Raw genomic sequence first — 13,589 nt, forward strand, 5'->3', positions numbered from 1 at the left:
CATTTCACGAGAGTACCACGAATATCAGGAGTCCGGTATAATATCAAATCTCCGACATCGCTGCGGCCGGAAAAAGATCCCGCAAGAACGGGACCGACGACGACTGAAGAGAATCGTTCAACGTGACAGAAGTGCAACCGTTCCGCAAATTGCTGCAGATTTCAGTGCTGGGCCATCAACAAGTTTCAGCCTTCCAATCATTCAACGAAACATCATCGATATGGGCTTTCGGAGCCGAAAGCCCACTCTTGTACCCCTGATGACGGCACGATACAAAGCTTTATGCCTCATTTGGGCCCGTCAACATCGACATTGGACTGTTGTTGACTCGAAACATGTTGCCTGATCGGACGAATCTCGTTTCAAATTTATCGAGCGGATGGGCGTGTACGGGTGCGGCGACAACCTCATGAATCCATTGATCCTGCTAGTCAGCAGGAGACTGTTCAAGCTGGTGGAGGCTGTGTAATGGTGTGCGGCAAGTGCAGTTGGAGTGATACGGGGCCCCTGACACGCCTAGATACGACGCTGAGAGGTGACACGTACGTAAGCATCCTATCTGATCACCTGCAGCCATTCATCTCCATCGTGCATGCCAACGGACTTGGGCAATTGCAGCAGGACAATGCGACGCCCACACATCCAGAATTGCTACAGAGTGGCTCCAGGAACACTCTTTTGAGTTTAAACACTTCCGCTGGCCACCAAACTCCCCAGCCCTGAACATATACCACTTGTACTTTTACGGATTTATGGTCAGTCCTGCAGGATTCATGGTGTCAGTCCCCTTCAGCACTAATTCACACATTAGTCGAGTCCTATTTTACGTCATGTTGCGTCAGTTTTGCGTGCTCGCGGGGACCCTACACGATACTGGGCAGGTGTACCAGTTTCTTTGGCTCTTTAGTGTATTTGAGGCACCTGAGAATAAAACCATTATACCTAAAGGAAACAAAAGAAAAATTCGGAGTAGGAATTAAAATCCATGGAGAAGAAATAAAAACTTTGAGGTTCGCCGATGACATTGTAATTCTGTCAGAGACAGCAAAGGACCTGGAAGAGCAGTTGAACGGAATGGACAGGGTCTTGAAGGGAGGACATAAGATGAACATCAACAAAAGCAAAACGAGGATAATGGAATGTAGTCGAAATAAGTCGGGTGATGCTGAGGGAATTAGATTAGGAAATGAGACACTTAAAGAAGTAAAGGAGTTTTTCTATTTGGGGAGCAAAATAACTGATGATGGTGGAAGTAGAGATGATGTAAAATGTAGACTGGCAATGGCAAGGAAAGCGTTTCTGAAGAAGAGAAATTTGTTAACATCGAGTGTAGATTTAAGTGTCAGGAAGTCGTTTCTGAAAGTATTTGTATGGAGTGTAGCCATGTATGGTAGTGAAACATGGACGATAACTAGTTTGGACAAGAAGCGATTAGAAGCTTTCGAAATATGGTGCTACAGAAGAATGCTGAAGATTAGATGGGTAGATCACATAACTAATGAAAAGGTATTGAACAGGATTGGGGAGAAGAGAGATTTGTGGCACAGCTTGGCTAGAAGAAGGGATCGGTAGGTGGGACATATTCTGAGGCATCAAGGGATCACCAATTCAGTATTGGAAGGCAGCGTGGAGGGTAAAAATCGTAGAGGGAGACCAAGAGATGAATAAACTAAACATATTCAGAAGGATATCGGTTGCAGTAGGTACTGGGAGATGAAGAAGCTAGCACAGGATAGAGTAGCATGGAGAGCTGCATCAAACCAGTCTCTTGATTGAAGACCGCAACAACAACAAAAACCTAGAAGTCGCCGTCCTGGATGGCCGAGCGGTTCTAGGCGCTTCAGTGTGGAGACGCGCGACCGCTACGGCGCAGTTTCGAATCCTGCCTTCAGCATGGATGTGTGTGATGTCCTTAGGTTAGTTAGGTTTAAGTAGTTCTAGGGGACTGATGACCTCAGCTATTAAGTCTCATAGTGCTCAGAGCTATTTGAAGCATTTTGAACCTAGAAGTCCATGCTACATAGAATCATAGATCAGATAGTGTAGACCGTTCCTTCGGGTATTATACTGCACTGAAACGACGTACACGAACAACAAATTCAGGAGAAGCCTTCGAGCAAATTCCCCCTCCGCTCCCCCACCTCACCGCTTTCTCGGGCACATACACTACGGTGCTTGTACCTTGACCTTCATTTCGATTCTCGGGATAATTCAGTCTCACCCGAGGTACATGAAATGTCGTCTGACGAGGGCCTCCCGTCGGGTAGACCGATCGCCTGTTGCAAGTCTTTCGATTTGACGCCACTTTGGCGACATGCGCGTCGATGAGGATGAAATGATGATGATTAGGACAACACAACACCCCGTCCCTGAGCGGAGAAAATCTCCGACCCAGCCGGGAACCGAACCCGGGCCCTTAGGATTGACAGTCTGTCGCGCTGACCACTCAGCTACCAGGAGCGGACCTCACCCGAGGTTATTAACAAACACGCTCTGGGCGAGTGTTGCTGACTAGGGAACCTCCCCATCGCACCCTCCTCAGATTTAGTTATAAGTTGGCACAGTGGATAGACCTTGAAAAGCTGAACACAGATCAATCGAGAAAACAGGAAGAAGTTGTGTGGAACTATGAAAAAATAAGCAAAATATACAAACTGAGTAGTCCATGTGCAAGATAGGCAGCATCAAGTATAATATGAGTTCAGGAGCGCGGTGGTCCCGTGGTTAGCGTGAGCAGCTGCGGAACGAGAGGTCCTTGGTTCTAGTCTTCCCTCGAGTGAAAAGTTTAATTTTTTATTTTCAGACAGTTATTATCTGTCCGTCCGTCCGACCGATGCGAGGTAACTGCGCCGTAGAATGGGGACGCTACACCTAAACAAACATCGAAAGTGTTGCATTCATTTGTTGCAGTTTATGTGACAAACTCTTATGTTTTCATCACTTTTTGGGAGTGATTATCACATCCATAAGAAAACCTAAATCGGGCAAGGTAGAAGAATCTTTTTACCCATTCGCCAAGTGTACAAGTTAGGTTGGTCGACAACATATTCCTGTCATGTGACGCACATGCCGTCACCATTGTCGTATAGAATATATCAGACGTGTTTTCCTGTGGAGGAATCGGTTGACCTATGACCTTGCGATCAAATGTTTTCGGTTCCCATCGGAGAGGCACGTCCTTTCGTCTACTAATCGCACGGTTTTGCGGTGCGGTCGCAAAACACAGGCACTAAACTTGTTACAGTGAACAGAGGCGTCAATGAACGAACGGAAGATCATAGCTATGCGAAAATAAACTTTTCACTCGAGGGAAGACTTGAACCAAAGACCTCTGGTTCGGCAGCTCCTAACGCTAACCACGGGACCACGGGGCTCTCCTGAGCTTACACTATCCTTGATGTTGTCTATCTTGCGCATGGACTACTCAGTTTGTATATTTTGCTTATTTTTTTCATAGTTCCACACAACTTCTTCCTGTTTTCCCGATTGATCTGTGTTCTGTTTTTCAAGGCCTATCTACTGTGCTAACTTATAACTAAATCTGAGGGGGTTGCGATGGGGAGGTTCCCTTGTGAGCAGGGCGAAGCCCTACTAGTGGCGTTGGCAGTGGCCGTGGTCCGCAGCAGGCCGGTGAGCTGAGCTGAGCCGAGGAGAGCCCCTCAGACCAGAGCAGGGCACAGCAGCGGCCGGGCGGCGGCAGAGCGGCGTGACCTTCCCGCGGGCGCGTCGTGAGGCGCGCATAAAAGTTAACGCGCCAGATCTGCGCCGGGGATAGGCCGGCAGGCCAGGGTCTGCGCCGCAGCCGCACAGCACAGCAGGGCCCGCTCACGCTGCGCTAGCACGCTGCTGCACGCTCCGCTTGGCGCGCTATCTGCCATCCCGTTCAACGGCCCAGCCTAGGCGAGGCCTTCTCCTGCCCGGCCCTAATTTAATATCGGACGCCTTATGCATGCGTCCGGCGGCGGATCGGCCGCCGTGCCGCGTTAGCTGCGCACATTGAATACCGGCGGAGCGCTCCGATTCGCTCGCTAAAGACCCGCGCCGGTGGCCGGCAGGTGCTGGCGCGTACCTCCTCATCCTCCTCCTCCTCCTCCTTCTTCTAGGGGTCGCGCGTCGGGATTACTCCGCGGCGGCGCAGCGACGCGAAACGCACGGGGCTCTGCCATCGATGCGTGCAGACCACTGTGCAGTCGCTCGTGCGGCAAGGGCGCAGGCTCCGGAGGGAACCTCAGAAGCGCGGGACGCTTGTTGCTACTACGCAGGTGGTCTAGACAATAGTGGCAAATGGCCCCTACAAATGGACGAAAAATTTGCCACACTTCACCAGTTTTGTCAGTTAATTATTCGGCATTGTGCGGTTTCGTTTCACAGGTTTGTCAAACATGACTGTTTGGCGTGTTTCAGAAAAAAATTCGATTGACGGCCACTTTGAAAAAATGGCGGACGTTGTAAATGTTGTTACTGTGTGGCCTCGTTTGGAAATCGTTTGTCAAACATTGACTGCGTTTGACGTATTTGAGAAAAATTATTCGGCAGTGTGCGATTTCGTTTCACACGTTTGTCAAACATAGACCGTATTTGGCGTGTTTGAGAAAATAATTTGATTGAGGGCCAATTTGACAAGATGGCGGGCGTTGTAAATGTTGTCAGTTAATTATTCGTCGGACTGTCTCGTTTGCAAATCGTTTATCAAACACTGAATACGTTTGACGTGTTTGAGAAAAAAGTTTGATAGCCAGTTTGATAAGATGGCGGGCATAGTAAATAATGTCAGTTACTTATTCGGCAGTGTGCATATTTGTTTGTCTAACATAGACTATGATGTGTCTGCGAAGAAGCATGAGTGACGACTATTGTGACAAGATGGCGGTCATTTTAAATGCTGTCTGTTAATTTGGAAATTGGAAATTTGTGGTAAGGTCTTATGGGACCAAACTGCTGAGGTCATCGCTCCCTAAACTTACACACTACTTAATCTAACTTAAACTAACTTTCGCTACGGACGACACACACACACACATCCACGACCGAGGAAGGACTCGAACCGCTGACGCCGGCCGGAGTGACCGAGCCGTTCTAGGCGCTACAGTCTGGAACCGTACGACCGCTACGATCGCAGGTTCGAATCGTGCCTCGGACATGGATGTGTGTGATGTCCTTAGGTTAGTTAGGTTAAGTAGTTCTAAGTTCTAGGGGACTGATGACCTCAGAAGTTAAGTCCCATAGCGCTCAGAGCCATTTGAACCGCTGACGGGGAAAGCCGCGGGGGCCGTGACAAGACTCCTCTGACCACTAGGTTACGACACCCGGCCTGCCAGTAAATTATTCGGCAATGTGCGATTTCGTATTTCAAACATAGACTCCGTTTAATTCATTTGAGAAAAAAATGTGACTGGCGACAAGTTTGAGAACACAGTGGGTATTGAAAATTTTGTCAGTTAATTATTCGGCAGTGTATGGATCGTTTGTCAAATATAGTTCGTGTTTGACGTGTTTTTTAATACACGGCCAATTTGTCAAGATGGCAGGCATTGTCAATGTTATCATTTAACTATTCGGCAATGTTGGATATCATTTCACGCGTTTGTCAGTCGTTAGTCGTATCTGAGAAAAAATTTCGATTGGTGGCCAATTTGACAAGATGGTAGGCACTGCAAATGTCAGTTAGTTATTCGTCAGTGTGCGGTTTCGTTTTGTCAAACAAAGACTGTGTCTGATTGACAGCCAATTTGACAAGATGGCAGGTATAGCAATTGTTGTTAGTTACTTATTCGGTATTGTGTAGATTCGTTTGTGAAGTATGGGCCGGCCGAAGTGGCCGTGCGGTTAAAGGCGCTGCAGTCTGGAACCGCAAGACCGCTTCGGTCGCAGGTTCGAATCCTGCCTCGGGCATGGATGTTTGTGATGTCCTTAGGTTAGTTAGGTTTAACTAGTTCTAAGTTCTAGGGGACTAATGACCTCAGCAGTTGAGTCCCATAGTGCTCAGAGCCATTTGAACCATTTTTTTTTGTGAAGTATGGTGTTTGACGTCTTTGAGAAAAATTTGTCACTGGAGGGCAATATGACAAGACGGCAGGCACTGAAAACGTCAGTTAATTAGTTTGTATTGTGCAGTTTCGTTTGTCAAACATAGACTCCGTTTAACGCATTTGGGAGAAAATTGTGACTGTCGACCATTTTGACAAGAAAGCGCGTTCTGAAAATCTTGTCAGTTAATTATTCGACAGTGTGCGGATCGTTTTTCAAACACAGACTGTGTTTGTCCTGTTAGAGAGAAAATTTTGATTGCTTGCTGATTCGACAAGATGGCAGGCTTAGCAAATGTTGTTAGTTAATTATTCGGCAGTGTGCGTTTTCGTTTCACGCCTTTGATAAACATAGACTGCGTTTGACGTGTTAAAGAACATTATTGATTAACGGCCAATTTAACAATATGGTAGGCGCTATAAAAATTGTCAGTTACTTATTCGGCTGTTTGCGCTTTCGTTTGCCGTTTTTGTCAAACATAAACTCTGCTTGACGTTTCTGAGAAAACAATTTGATTGGCGGCCAATTTTACAAGATGGCAGGCATTGTAAATGTTGTCAGTTATAATTATTCGGCAGTGTGGAGTTTCGTTTGTCAAACATAAACTAGGTTTGACGCGTTTGAGAAATAACTGTGATCGACTGTCAATTTGACAAGACGGTGTGAAGTTTTGTTGCACGCGTTTGGCTAGCGTAAACTTCGTTTGACATGTTTGACGAAACATGTTAATTGACGGTCAATTAGAAAAAATGGCGGGTGTTGTAAATGTTGTCAGTTAATTATTCGGCGGTGTGTGGTCTCTTTGTCAAATCGTTTTTCAAACATTTATTGTATTTGACCTATTTGAGGAAAGAATTTTGATCGACGGCGAATTTCAGAAGATGGCTGGCATTGTAAATATTGACCTTTCGCCGGGCACTTTATTACAGTTTATGAGAGTGGGACAAAAATATGGAACCAGCCAAAGAAACGCATTCTTGAACACAGATGCAGTAGCTAGCGAAGCCTGCAGATGGTGCTGTTGTACTTGACCACAAACGGCACCAGCGCAAAGTTTTCAATGCGTTGTAAGTGACAGTTGCCTTGAGAATACTGTGAATGCATTATGCTGACACTAAGTGATTCCGAACATGGGAATATTGTTTGTGTTCCTATGGTGGGTGATTCCATAACCGAAGGAGCCCAAGTGTTTGGTGTTTCAAGAGCCAGCATATCGAAGGTTTGTATCACATACAGGGAAAACGGAAAAAATATTATGCGCTAAGTCACAGTGTGGACGAAAGTTCGTGTTGACTGATCGTGACGGACGGTCATTGAAGAGATGTGTGACGAAAAATAAGATGACAACAGCAGCAAAAGTCACTGCTGCGCCGAATGTCACACTCGCGAACCCTGTCAGCACCAAAACAACACGGAACAAGCTTTATACCAGAAACTCTCATCAGTGATGCAAATGCCTCTAACAGGAAAATGCGGTGCGGAAGCCATAAGACCTGGACTAAGAAGCAATGAAAGAAAGTAATTTCATTGGATCAGTCTTCTCGAACTTATCGCCGAGTTTGAGTGCCAAGAGTGAAAATGAAGGGGTTGGTGATGGGCCGTATTGTACACTCCCCAATATATTTTGTGTCTAACTTTACAGAACCTAATATGAACTAAACTGTAACCGATCTAAATACAGCGTGACTTTGTATTAAATGCACAACGGTAGTAAAACAATTATGTGGCCCAAATCAAAATTTCCACTTGTTTCGTGTGTTGACAATATTGTTGCAGATTTCGTTAAGGCACAACAGCAAATAGCAAGCAGGCAGCGGCCAAGCTAGATTTCTGTTTCTAAATACAGTTTAATCTGTTGCTTGTGGTAATGCGTAATGATAAACAGTGCGGTGGGGAGAGAAACTATTCATATTAAATGATATCCCAAGACAACGATTTTAGAGTGAAATATATATTCAAAAGCACGGAGTAATACCTCGCGTGATCGTCACACATAACATAGGTGTAAACAATACTAAGCTTAACAAAGAGGGTACAAAATTAACAGAGAATTTCTATCAAAATCAAACACCTTAATCAATTAATATGTTAATCCATGACTCAGAGAAGTGGGGTTGTCTTTCTCTCAGCTTTGAGCAAGTTAACTAACTGACAATAATTATTCCTAGCTGCGTAGTGCTGCAGTCTTACCTCAAACTTCTTCCCTCCATAAATAACGACGTTATTCAAAATTTATATTCCTTTCGTTTTTCAGTGTACCCATCATACTCATCTTTGCTGTCCTTTCGAACAGATAATGTGCTGCGAATACACAGAAAGAACGATCCCTTATCATTTAGCTACAACATAGCAGGTCAGCAACTGGAAGCAGTTAATTCCATAAATTATCTGGGAGTACGCGTTAGGGGTGATCTAAAATGGAATGATCATATAAAGTTCATCGTCGGTAAAGCAGATGCCAAACTGAGATTCATTGGAAGAATCCTAAGGAAATGCAATCCGAAAACAAAGAAAGTAAGTTACGGTACGCTTATTCGCCCACTGCTTTTGAATACTGCTCACCACTGTGGGATCCGTATCAGATAGGGTTGATAGAAGAGATAGAGAAGATCCAACGGAGAGCAGCGCGCTTCGTTACAGGATCATTTAGTAATGGCGAAAGCGTTACGGAGATGACAGATAAACTCCAGTGGAAGACTCGGCAGGAGAGACGCTCAGTAGCTCGGTACGGGCTTTTGTTGAAGTTTCGAGAACATATCTTCATCGAGGAGTCAAGCAGTATATTGCTCCCTCCTACGTATATGTCGCGAAGAGACCATGAGGATAAAATCAGAGAGATTAGAGCCCACACAGAGACATACCGACAATCTTTCTTCCCACGAACAATACGAGACTGGAATAGCAGGGAGAACCGATAGAGGTACTCAAAGTACCCTCCGCCACACACCGTCAGGTGGCTTGCGGAGTATGGATGTAGATGTAGATATAATCACAAGTGCACGCAGCTCTACTAAATACGTCCATCACCTACCACACTTCAACTAAGAATGTTTCGACGGCACAGAGGCAAAGACTGTGCTACGACAAGACCAAAGACTGTTTAACAATAAAGGACGGGGTGTGAGTCGTGCTTGGGTAGCTCAGTTGGTAGAGCACCTGCCCGCGAAAGGCAAAGGTCCCGAGTTCGAGTCTCGGTCCGGCACACAGTTTTAATCTGCCAGGAAGTTTCATATCAGCGCACACTCCGCTGTAGAGTGAAAAATTCGTTCTAGAAACAAACCCCAGGCTGTGGCTAAGCCATGTCTCCGCAATATCCTTTCTTCCAGGAGTGCTAGTTCTGCAAGACTCGCAGGAGAGCTTCTATGAAGTTTGGAAGGTAGGAGACGAGGTACCGTTGGAATTAAAGCTGTGAGGACGGGGCGTGAGTAGTTCTTGGATAGCTCAGTTGGTAGAGCACATGCCCGCGATAGACAAAGGTCCCGAGTTCGAGTCCCGGTCCGGCACACAGTTTTAATCTGCCAGGAAGTTTCATAAAGTGACTAACTTCCCTTATTTCTGACGCGCACGTCGATGACATACAAAAATCAAATGACACGACCCACTTACAACATTCTCACTGGTTTTGTGAACGTGAGGATGAACTGTCGCCCCTGCAGGGCCACCGCAGTCAGCAGTTCTCAGTATTACTGAGCCTCTGTGATTTACTTTGGAGAGAAGGCTGCGTGATCGTTATACACCTCCGTCAACGCTACCTGATCTCATCACTATCTTCTAGGAATAGAGGTATAAGATGCCCTTGAAAACAATAGAGGACCCGGCCCCTCCCGCCAGAGGTTCGAGTTCTCCCTCGGGAGTGGGTGTGTGTGTTGTTCTTAGCATAAGTTCGGTTAAGTTAGTTTACTTAGTGTGTAAGTCTAGAGACCGATGACCTCAGCAGTTTGGTCTCATAGGAAGTTACACACATTTGACCATTTTTGACCAATAGAGGACCTACAGGGTGCTTCAAAAATGACCGGTATATTTGAAACGGCAATAAAAACTAAACGAGCAGCGATAGAAATACACCGTTTGTTGCAATATGCTTGGGACAACAGTACATTTTCAGGCGGACAAACTTTTGAAATTACAGTAGTTACAATTTTCAACAACAGATGGCGCTGCAAGTGATGTGAAAGATATAGAAGACAACGCAGTCTGTGGGTGCGCCATTCTGTACGTCGTCTTTCTAGTGTAAGCGTGTGCTGTTCACAACGTGCAAGTGTGCTGTGGACAACATGGTTTATTCCTCAGAACAGAGGATTTTTCTGGTGTTGGAATTCCACCGCCTAGAACACAGTGTTGTTGCAACAAGACGAAGTTTTCAACGGAGGTTTAATGTAACCAAAGGACCGAAAAGCGATACAATAAAGGGTCTGTTTGAAAAATTTCAACGGACTGGGAACGTGACGGATGAACGTGCTGGAAAGGTAGGGCGACCGCGTACGGCAACCACAGAGGGCAACGCGCAGCTAGTGCAGCAGGTGATCCAACAGCGGCCTCGGGTTTCCGTTCGCCGTGTTGCAGCTGCAGTCCAAATGACGCCAACGTCCACGTATCGTCCCATGCGCCAGAGTTTACACCTCTATCCATACAAAATTCAAACGCGGCAACCCCTCAGCGCCGCTACCATTGCTGCACGAGAGACATTGGCTAACGATATAGTGCACAGGATTGATGACGGCGATATGCATGTGGGCAGCATTTGGTTTACTGACGAAGCTTATTTCTACCTGGACGGCTTCGTCAATAAACAGAACTGGTTCATATGGGGAACCGAAAAGCCCCATGTTGCAGTCCCATCGTCCCTGCATCCTCAAAAAGTACTGGTCTGGGCCGCCATTTCTTCCAAAGGAATCATTGGCCCATTTTTCAGATCCGAAACGATTACTGCATCACGCTATCTGGACATTCTTCGTGAATTTGTGGCGGTACAAACTGCCTTAGACGACACTGCGAACACCTCGTGGTTTATGCAAGATGGTGCCCGGCCACATCGCACGGCCGACGTCTTTAATTTCCTGAATGAATATTTCGATGATCGTGTGATTGCTTTGGGCTATCCGAAACATACAGGAGGCGGCGTGGATTGGCCTCCCTATTCGCCAGACATGAACCCCTGTGACTTCTTTCTGTGGGGACAATTGAAAGACCAGGTGTACCGCCAGAATCCAGAAACAATTGAATAGCTGAAGCAGTACATCTCATCTGCATGTGAAGCCATTCCGCCAGACACGTTGTCAAAGGTTTCGGGTAATTTCATTCAGAGACTACGCCATATTATTGCTACGCATGGTGTATATGTGGAAAATATCGTACTATAGAGTTTCCCAGACCGCAGCGCCATCTGTTGTTGACAATTGTAACTACTGTAATTTCGAAAGTTTGTCTGCCTGAAAATGTACTGTTGTCCCAAGCATATTGCAACAAACGGTGTATTTCTATCGCTGCTCGTTTAGTTTTTATTACCGTTTCAAATATACCGGTCAGTTTTGAAACACCCTGTATATTTATCCATTCCAGGCGAATGGAAGCCACTTTGAGTATCAACGGTTTTTCTACACCGTATTACCCATGGTAATGAGTTGTGTTTTTGGGGTCTTCATGTTTTGGTCCGCCACCCCTATTTCAATGGATTTGGAAACTACACTGAAAAGCCAAATAAAGTGGTACACCTACCTAATACATAGGACTCCCATGAGCACGCAGAAATGCCGCAACACGATGTGGCATTGATTCGACTAATGTCTGAAGTAGTGGTGGAGGGAATTGACACCTTGAATCCTGAGGGCTGTGCATAAATCCGTAAAGCTACGATGGGGTGGAGATCTGTTCTCAACAGCACTTGCAAGGCATCCCAGATATGCTCAATAATGTTTGTGTCTGGGGTGGCGGCCAGCGAAAGTGTTTAAACTGAGGAGAGTGTTCCTGGAGCCACTCTGTAGCAATTCTGAACATGTAGGGTGACGCATTGTTCTGCTGTAATTGCCCAAGTCCGTCTGAATGCATAGTGGACATGAATGGATGCATATCAGTCAGGATGCTTACGTACGTGTCACCAGTCGAATCTAGATTTATCAGTGGTCAAACATCACTCCGACTGCACATACCACACACTACTACGGAGCCTCCACTAGCTTCAACAGTCCTCTGCTCACATGCAGGGTCCGAGGATTCACGAGGTTGTCTTCATACCCGAACACGTCCATCCGTTCGACACAACTTGAAACGAGACTCGTCCGACCAGGCAACATGTTTCGAGTCGTCAACAGTCCAGTGTCGGTGTTGACGGTCCAAGGCGAGGCGTAAGGCCTTGTGTCGTGCAGTCATCAAGAGTACACTAATGTGCCTTCGGCTCCAAAAGCCCAAATCGATGATGTTTCGTTGAATGGCTCGCGCGCTGATACTTGCTGATGGCCCAGCGTTGAATTCTGCAGCCATTTGCCGAAGGGCTGCACTTCTGTCACGTTGAAGGATTTTCTTGAGTCGTCGTTGGTCCCGTTCTTACAGGTTCTCTTTCGGGCCGCAGCGATGTCGGACATTTAATGTTTTACCGGATTCCTGATATTCACGGTACACTCGTGAAATGGTCGTAGCGGAAAATCTTCACTTCATGTGTGCCTCGGAGATGCTGTGTCCCACCGCTCGTGCGCCGACTATAGCACCGCGTTCAAACTCACTTAAATCTTGATAACCTGCCAATTTAACAGCAGTAAGCGATCTAACAAGTTGGCCAGACACTTGTCTTATATAGGCGTTGCCGACCGCAGCACCGTATTCCGCCTGTTTACATGTCTCTTCTGAATTTGAATACCCACGCGCTTCTTTGGCGCTTCAGTGTGCAGTCAGTAGAAACGAAGGAGCACTGGCAATTAAAAAAATGACAGAAGTATTGCTTCTTTCCAAGACACATATTACGCAGTAAGAAATGGTTCAAATGGCTCTGAGCACTATGTGACTTAACATCTGAGGTCATCAGTCCCCTAGAACTTGCAACTACGGAAACCTAACTAATGGAAGGACATCACCCATATCCATGTCTGAGGCAGGATTCGAACCTGCGATCGTAGCAGTCGCGCGGTTTCCGACTGAAGTGAATAGAAGCGCCTTACCACAGCGTCTGGCACGAAGAAAGACGGAAGGAAAAGAATATTCCTCGTACAGCGTACAAGGGGGAGGGCAATAAAACAAAAAAGATCAGTGATCTCCCCTAATAGTATACATGATGTTCCTAATATGCACGACAATATTTCAGGGGGATGTTCAGCACATGCAGGAAATAAAAAAAAACGGCATATGAAGACGGTTCCAGTAATGGATATTTATTGAGATATAGGACGCGGACGTCGGTTACCGCGTACATCACTAACGCTTCCCTACGAACTCGTTGTAGCTGTCCCGCAGCCCTGTGTGACGGTACTGTGCTGTGACAGCGGTCTCTAAGGACCTTGACCGGGCTGGAATTACTGTACTTCGTGGCGGACAACGTTGTACAAACCCGTTAACACGTACACGGCTGCCGCTAT

The sequence above is a fragment of the Schistocerca nitens genome, chromosome 7 (assembly GCF_023898315.1).
Source record: "Schistocerca nitens isolate TAMUIC-IGC-003100 chromosome 7, iqSchNite1.1, whole genome shotgun sequence".
NCBI classification, from domain to species: Eukaryota; Metazoa; Arthropoda; class Insecta; order Orthoptera; family Acrididae; genus Schistocerca; species Schistocerca nitens.